Source organism: Pogona vitticeps, chromosome 1 (genome assembly GCF_051106095.1).
Source record: "Pogona vitticeps strain Pit_001003342236 chromosome 1, PviZW2.1, whole genome shotgun sequence".
NCBI lineage: Eukaryota > Metazoa > Chordata > Lepidosauria > Squamata > Agamidae > Pogona > Pogona vitticeps.
The window spans coordinates 181,027,853-181,036,832 of record NC_135783.1 but is presented as its reverse complement, the minus strand read 5'-3'; the positions used below and the strand labels follow the sequence as shown (position 1 = coordinate 181,036,832).

The following is an 8,980-nucleotide window of genomic DNA, read 5'->3' as shown; positions in this document are numbered from 1 at the left end:
AGAAAAAGCTGGATGGCCAAGTCCTTTGGCTTCTGCCGCTGTATGGTTGATATGCTTCAATCTATACCAGTCCTATGGCATTTTATTTAAAACTTCAGTGCCAATTTGTAGGGGGAGGGGGAGGATTTGAAAATAAAAAATCAAGCAGTTCTTTATAGACTTCAGGCTCTGTTCCTAAAATGTTGCAGGTTTCTTACCTAGGCACATGCTTTTTTAAATGCCATATGCCATATGTCATGCAAAATGCCCCCAAATCTATGAAAGAAGTGCAAGGGGTAAATCTTCCCATGTGAATTCTGCTTAAAGCTTAGCCGCCCCGAGTAGACATGGCCTAGAGGGGTGGGGTATAAATTCAATCAATCAATCAATCAATCAATCAATCAATCAATCAATCAATCAATCAATCAATCAATCAATAGAAGGCTTGACAAGTTTTAGAAGGGACAGTAGCTATGTTTTTGTTCATTTGTGTTGTTTTGTTTTACGGCTATGCTCAATGTATTCATAAACTTTTAGGACTTTAAAGGCATGCACTCATAATAACAAGTAAAGGCTGCAAGAAATATTAATGTTTAAATGTCTGGAGCTGGACATTCAGCAGTTCTGCTAGGAAGGAACTACAGCAGAAAGAAGACTTCATGGGAAAGGCTTAACGGATATGCAAAAAGGGGAAGTGGAAACCACACAGAAATCAAATGCAAACCTGTGGAATTCTTGTGCAGTTCCCAGGATGTCTGTATTCCTGCTGGGGATGAGTAAGAATATTGATTTCACCTGTTTTTCATAAGAAGTAAAGAAGCTGGCCAACATCTTCGCATTTGGAGTGGAAATAACTTGAGACACAAAGAACGTCAACGGGGGAGAAATTGGAGCAGACGGATCCATCCACATACATGGTTTGAGGGTTTAGCACTGAAGCATTTGACTTTAATTCCCTTTATATTTGACTGCGTTGGTGCTGAATTAGGGTTGCCAGCTTCTATTCTTCCTGAAAGGCCCTTCCTATTCAACATCTGTGGGGCAGGACAGTTCAACAGGGATCCCTCCTTATGCGTTGACTAGCCACACCTATTGAATTTGGCCGGCAGAGACAGTGGAAACATCTGTTTGGTTCAATTTTGGTAAGAACTTTCCATTATTCAAAAATTGCCTGGACAGCTGAGACAGAAAGAAGTTAAGATTAAAACATTCAGAAGCATAAGCAAGTGAAACTGGCTATTCTGCCTGTCCCTCTCTCTAGGAGGGTCCATCACCAGTGTTTGCCTTGCATAGCCTCTTATATATATATTTTTTTTTAAATTATACCATCATGAGCATCACTAAGTCATTGGATCTTGCTAATATTTAGATTCTCCACAATAATGCCTGGGCATTCTGGAAAAGGTAAGTGCCCAACAGGAAAGGTAAGTGACTAGATCTAACTGTCTTGTGCTGCTGCTCCTTGGTCCCTACTGTAATAAAGGAAAGTTGTTGCTCTGATGTGTCATCTAGTCATATCTGGATGACTGGATGACATAGGGTTTTCAAGGTACATGAGATGTTCAAGTACTCATTTGGCCCTCCAGTCAAACATTCTGTCCACTACTACACCATGCTGGCTGTCAATGGAGAAACAGAAGAAGAAGCTTTCCTATTTTTTGTCAAGGTCTCCTAAGACCTGGGACTGGTGAGAACAGACTAGGAAGCACGTACCTGGGTCAAGGTGTCATCAACATGACACCAGTTTAGAAGCGAATGAAATCCAGGAAACCTAACCATCTTAACCAGCTGCAGCACTTAATGATTGTTGTGCAGGTACAGAACCGGAAAACAAACTGCAAATTAGCTAGCCAATTAAGGCTGCATTATACCCGACTCATCAGATGTTATAGTATATCAAACAGTTAAACTTTTAGAAGGTCATTACTACAGATAAATCTTGGATAGCTCCCAAGTGAATACAGCTGCCCTTAAAGCTCTCTCTTGTGGCTTTCTCTCTCTGCACTGTTTCCGACATCCAGCAAAGAAGTCATGATCTGCTGGCAGTTAGGGGTCTTTATACTGTATTGTGTAATTGCTATTGGGAGAAACCTATGTAATATACACAAGACAATATGCACAAGACAATTCAGGCCTGCTGTATGTCAGGGTCCAGGGGCAATGCTAGTCAGCCAGCCAGCTTAACTGGGAGCAATAGCCAAGTCCAGGCCTAGAATAATGACACACTATTAATATGTTTTGTGGAAGTATAGAATGTGAAAAATAGGCCCACCTCTTATTTTCTGTTGACTTGTGTGAGTCTGATTTGCAAGGACTTCTCTAGCAATCCTAAAATGAATACACAGGTAATTGTTTTCACACAGTAGAAGAAAAGGTGATAAGACGAATGGACATTTTTTGCTGTCCGTTCCCAAAGTGAAAGCAAAGGCAAATAAGTACAAGGCTGCCAATTTTTTCAGTGTTGTTTCCTTAACCAAACCAGTGGTGTATTCTTATATACCTGTGCGACGTTTACCCCATGTCCCTGGCTTGTTTCACCACCCCAGAGCGCACGAAGGTATCCCAACACACCTCTTGACACGCTGCCACCAGTTGATCTCTTTATCAACTTATATTTCTTATGAAAGACTAAGGTCCATCCAGTACTGACTTTTTAACCGAAACAGGTTTATTGATTACATGTAGTTTCAGGAATAATCCTTAAGCACATTCTTAAAGTTCCACAAAGCTTCAATGTTTTACTCTAATCTCTTCTGTATTCATTAATACAGGTCACACTCTGACTAATCTCCCCTTCAACACTCTCTGCCTCAAACCCCCAGACTATTCCTCTTCTCTAGCTCTCTCTGACTCTCACTTCTCTCCCGGGCTCCGCCTCTCAGCACCTCTCTTGGCTCCGCCTCACAACCACATTAACATATAACTTATGAATAATGCATAACTTAGGGTGAATGCCACAACCAGAATAAAAAAAGTTCTGCTAAAAATACCGTTCTCTGCCCATTGCTGACACAGGATGAGAGAGCATTGAAATTTTGTGGGTTTACTTTTCTCTGTGAGATTACCCATGATACAATCTGAAAACCCATGCAGATCTGAAATCTATATTACATCCAACCTGTGATGTGGCTCATGAAACAAAAGAAAATGCACTTGGGGGGGGGGGGGAATTGCAGATATTTGGAAATTTGCCCATAGCAATCCACTTTAGCTATTGGGAAAATGGATTTGCACATTTCTCCTGCTAACAACTCCTGTGATATCTGACTTTTAAAACAAGATCACTATTTGAACATACGTCCCTGAGGAACTGCTGGATAGCTCAGTGGTTTAGGTCCACCGGCTGAGGAGCCAGAGGTTGTGAGTTTGATTCCCCACTGTGCCTCCCTGACAGGGGCTGGATTAGATGATGTATAGGATCCCTTCCAACTCTGCAGTTCTAAGATCATCTATTAAATGTGCACAACTAGAGTAGGTCCAGTGAATCAGTGGGAATTTGGTCAACCAACTCTTCCATAAGTTACATTGCTTAAACCAATGCCATTTGCTAGTTTTCACTCTTTTAAATCTTACTGAAGGTTAAAGAGCTTCTAAAAACTTCAGGGACCCTAGGCAGCAACAACTTCAGTTGTCAGCCAGAGGCCGAAGACAAAGGATGTTGGTCAGGCTCCAGTGTGGAAAACTGCAGATGTGAGAGCAGCCATCACAACTGGTTGTAGGTGTGAGGCATGGAGGATGACAGAAAGCCACCACACTCCAAACTCCAAGGACTCTGGTGAAGGCTAGAACCGTGGTTCCCAACCTTTTTCAAGTCATGACCCCCTTTTATAATAGCCAAGCAACCTACATTTGACTTCCATTTGCCTCTACATAGTTCTGTGAGGGTGGCCCTCCAGCACTTCTTCACATAAAAACAGTCTGAATGTTGAGAATGACAGGAGATCAACTTTAAGAAACATTCAGCCTTGAAACCTTGAAGCTGGTTGCCCAGATGCAGGTATAACCATCACAAGAAATTAGAATTCTATTTTCAAAAGTGTATTTTAAATGTGTTTTCTTTATCCTATTAAAAAGGCCTTTTTAATGCAAACTTGGTAGTGGTGGGGTTGCTGAACTCCTCCAAACTGGGCTTGAAGAGGGGGCACCTGGGCAGAGGCATGAGCTCTGCCATATAGTGAGACCCACCAGGGAAGTAGCTCCACTGTCTCCCTGCTTGGCTGGCCACTCAGCAGCTGTGCGGGGAGACTTGTCATCCTGCCCCCAGCCTGGAATGGCCAGCCAAGCAGGGAGATGGAGGAGCTACTTCTGCAATTGACAGGAAGAGTGGGATGCTGGCAGTGCCCGGATGTGTGAGTGGACAGGCCGGTTTTGGGGGCCGGACTTGCATTAGTTGCAGTTGGGATGGGGATATTCGTATTTGTCTATGAATACAAATATCCCCATCTCTATTTTCAATGTCTGGTTTCACAGCTGTCCATCTAGCACAGCACCTTTACAGAGTGGCAATTATCATTTTAAAAATGTATATGCAGTTCTTACAAACTATGCTCCATACTCAAATTAGGTTGTGCTCATTCAAATAAAGGCAAATCCCATAGACAGCATCATCCAAGTATGTGAGGCAGCTGCTAATAAAAATGAAGATTGTGTTGAAAAATTATATTAAGAACTCAACACTGTTATACAACATAAACTGTGGCCTTTAATACGAGCCACCATTTTTGAAAAGCCACAATCATTTGAAATGTGGATTTATCAGAGGATACTAAGAATTTATTGGATCAAGAGGGGGACCAATGAAGACATAACTCAAATGGAGACCAAGGATTAATTAAACACATGAAATGCAAAAAGCAGCATTACTGGTGGTAAAATAATGAGAAATGAAAAATCCAGATAGATACAGCCGATTGTTCAGAGGAAAGTCAGAGGCAGAAACAGTGCAGGAAGCAAAAACTACCTTAACTGGGAGGAAAATGATGTATATATGTTTATTTATCTGCCCCAAAATGGACACAAGGCAGTTTGGAGACTGGTCTGGATGAAGCACAACAACAGTGTTTGGCGCTGCCATGTCCAGAGTCAAACTGGGCACAACAATGTCAAACCCCTGGTAGGAGAGAAACAAGAAGAATAAAAAAGAAAGGGTCTGTCCCCCTCCCCCATTAAGGTTACTTTATCATAGTTGTGCACTGACTCATTTTATTAGTAATCAATCATTTCAAGTTACCCCACTGCAATCTGCATATTTAAAAACAGTAACATACTGTATTGAACAATTCATCTTGGTATGGTTTATGACTCAGATGTTTGGAGGAAATATGGAGAATGCTCAGAGGATGAGGAACATCTCTTCTCATGAGAGGATGATTGACAATTCAGGAGAGTTCAGCCCGTAGGAGGGTGGCTTGAGTGCATTAAAAAGACCGTGCAATACAAGAAACTCATTAGAGATGGGTTTTGAGTCCATTATAACTTTGCTTCTGTTAAGTAAGAGATCAGGTAATTCCTGACTGGCCCAGTAGTTCTTTTTCCTATCCAGCCCTTTTCTGCTGGATTCCTGCAAAAATTCAAGCATAGAAGAAAAAGAGACACTGATATCAGTGCATCTCAACCATTCATACCGTATTCTCCACCAATATCTCTATTTTAAAAAGTGAGTCTCACCATGATGGAAACAAAAAGGCTGGTTTTTGCAAGAAGGTCATTTATGTTTTCAGGCATTCTGTTCTTCTTGTTATTGACATTCTCGAGGAACCTGCAAAATGAATAGAAATGTAATTCAGAGCAGCACTGGACTGTCAGATAATAGTACCAGGTAGCCTCTCCAAAAATAAAATAAAATAAAATTGAGAGGTGCGCACATGTGCAAAGGCAGTCAGCCTGGAAGAGCCAGCCAGACTGCCTTTCAAAATGGCAGCAGAAGTGGAGGAGGAGACAATGGCAGCAAAAGTTAAGGAGGCAACAGAGCAGTGGGAAGGAGGTAGGGGGTACGGGGTGCCTCCCAAACTTACTTTTTTTTTAATTGAGACCAATCCATTACTCAAAAATTGCTAAAACATTGTCCATTCGTGTTTGTCAGCGCCATTGTGTTTTTGATGAACACAAATTGATGAATTACAGACAAATTCATGATTTTCAAGAAATTTTCTAATTTGTTTTTTGCTTTGTGCCCATCTCTAATCAAGACCTTAGCTTATCAACCCCATCAGCTTCCTATGCTGAGATTTGTCAAAAGCTCTTTCACTGCCAAAGAAGCAAGTGTGTGTGTGTATACATATACACATATACACATATACACATATACACATACACACACACACACACACACACACACACACACACACACATACATACATACATATTTATGTATACAGTATATGTATGTTTAGTAGGGACGTGGTGGCGCTGTGGGCTAAACCGCAGAAGCCTGTGCTGCAGGGTCAGAAGACCAGCAGTCGTAAGATGGAATCCACGCAACGAAGTGAGCGCCCGTCGCTTGTCCCAGCTCCCGCCAACCTAGCTGTTCGAAAGCATGCAAATGCAAGTAGATCAATAGGGACCACCTCGGTGGGAAGGTAACAGCATTCCGTGTCTAAGTCGCACTGGCCATGTGACCACGGAAAGATTGTCTTCGGACAAAACGCTGGCTCTGTGGCTTGGAAACGGGGATGAGCACCGCCCCCTAGAGTCGAACACGACTGGACAAAAATTGTCAAGGGGAACCTTTACCTTTACCTTTTTATATGTATGTGTGTATATATGTGTGTGTGTGTGTGTGTGTGTGTGTGTATGTGTGTGTGTGTGCATATGTATGCATATATGTATATATATATGAGCATGTTCATGTCACAGCTTCTCCCCTCAAGCATGCTTTCTCGGTGCCAAATCCTGGGGCTCATTAAGCTTGTTGTTCTATAGCCACTGTAAGTATTGTCATTTTCCTATTTCATAATACTGATTTCAAACATAAATCCTATTATGTAGATTTGAGTTGAAGGGACCCTGCAACTTCTAAGCCACTATCAATTAGCTTTAATATTTCTGCAACAACATCATCAAGTTGGTCTGCTTTGCTGGGTTTTTGTTAGTTATACTGTATTTCAGAATCTGGACTTTTCTAATACCATTCAACTATTGACATCTGGTACAATACGTTTTGTAATGTATTCATTTCTTGCTAATGATTTGACCTTTGATATTAGAGACTCTATTAATAATGTTGGTAGCCACAGGTTCTTCTATGCAGAGCTAAAACATTCCTTCTCCACATTTATTTTTCATTTGTAATTTGTATTTTCCAGCAAATCTCCCTGGCTTCTTTGCATTAAAATACTCCATAATGAAATGTAAATGTTTCTCTCTTTTTTGTATGGTTTGTAACTGCTTTGACGTCTTCATATAATTTTTCAATGCTTTCTTCTTTATCAGTATTTGGAGATGTGTTCTTCTTGTGATGATGTCTATGGGGTTTTCCTTTAGATGGATGACCATTACCTAGTCTGAGTGTGATGTTTATAATCACTACACTCACAGCAATGTTGTACGTCATTACTGCCCCACTAAAACATTCTGTGTCCACAGTCTATATGTACATGGGCAGATTCTGACTTCTCTAGATTTCTGTCTACCCATGATGGCTATGTATTTAACATATTTGTCATTCCTAGAAGTTCTAAGGACCTGTAAACAAAAACAAACAAAAATAAATTAATTAGTAGCTGAAAATTACACTCAACAATAAAACAATTGAGTATATATTTTACTGCTATAGTAACTGTAAAACAAGGAGATAATGGCATGTCACCATTGAAGAAACACATAGAATTCAAGGGAGAGGAAACTCGTATTACTCGTTCTCCAAAATTCTGTTTCCTCTTGGTCTCACCAGGGGCACAGAGAGTCACTGCTTGAAGGAGAGGGAAATTTTGAGAGTTTCTTGTGAGAACAGCAAACCCAATTTCCAATAGATGGTCCAAGGGCATGTGATGCTACTAAAATGTGGAAACCAAAAAGGTTTGGGTGGGGTGAGTGCTTAGATGGAAGTCCACCTTGGCACCTTATGTATTCCCACCCTAAACTGCATGATGGAAGAAAGGAGACAGCAGTGAAATAGATGTATGCACGTAAGACAGCATGGGAGAGGAAGGGGCCCACAGCAGTCTAAAGGCTAATTTTTTATCTTGAGAGATGAAAGGAGCCTTGGACAATGTGTTCTTGAAAGCTTTCACAGTCAGGATCTGCTGGTTGTTGTGGGGTTTTTGGGTTGTTTGGCCGTGTTCTGGAGGTTTTTCTTCCTAATATTTTGCCAGTCTCTGTGGCCGGCATCGTCAGAGGACAGCATCTAGAGTTCTAGAACACCAGATCACAGACAGAACTCTAGCTCCTGTCCTCTGGAAATGCCAGCCACAGAGACTGGTGAAACGTTAGAAAGAAAAACCTTCTGAACATGGCCAAACAGCCCAAAAACCCAACAATAACCATCAAGCCTTGGGCAATTTGATTCCCTTCAGATATGTTAGACTGTAACTCCCATCATCCTCAGCCACTGTGAGCAATATGACATGAAGAGAACCTGGCTGGATTAAAGGAAGATGTGTGTGTGTGTGTGTGTGTGTGTGTGTGTGTGTGTGTGTGTGTGTGTGTGTGTGTGTGTGTGTGTGTGTGTGTGTGTGTGTGTGTGTGTGTGTGTGTGTGTGTTTTCCCCCTGAAATGTTTAATGTTTAACACTATCCTTTTCCATTTAGAACTCCATACCTTCAGGTCTCTGCACAGCTGACATTATCAAAAACCAACCTGTACCTCACAATGTACTAGGTTTGCATAGGTTTGCATACAGTCTCCTAGAGAAGTGAAACATTTGCTCCACCCTGATCGCTGATGGCCCGCAAGAGTGCTGGAGAAACAACGTGGCCTTACCACACCTTTGAGGCCAGCATGTTGCCCAGTGGCCCAAGGAGCCTATTTTTGTTGGGAGGCACTGCTGGTGGATTATAAAATG

General features: G+C 41.5%; 1 long non-coding RNA gene across 1 annotated transcript; it reads right to left on the bottom strand.

Moving 5' to 3' along the window:
• Positions 1-455: 455 nt before the first annotated feature.
• On the bottom strand, positions 456-6,235 carry LOC144584148 (uncharacterized). The gene is made up of 2 exons (XR_013538230.1): positions 5,647-6,235; positions 456-5,539 (listed from the first exon to the last, which is right to left on the bottom strand). It is a non-coding gene; the product is annotated as an uncharacterized LOC144584148 (long non-coding RNA).
• Between the last annotated feature and the right edge of the window lie 2,745 nt (positions 6,236-8,980).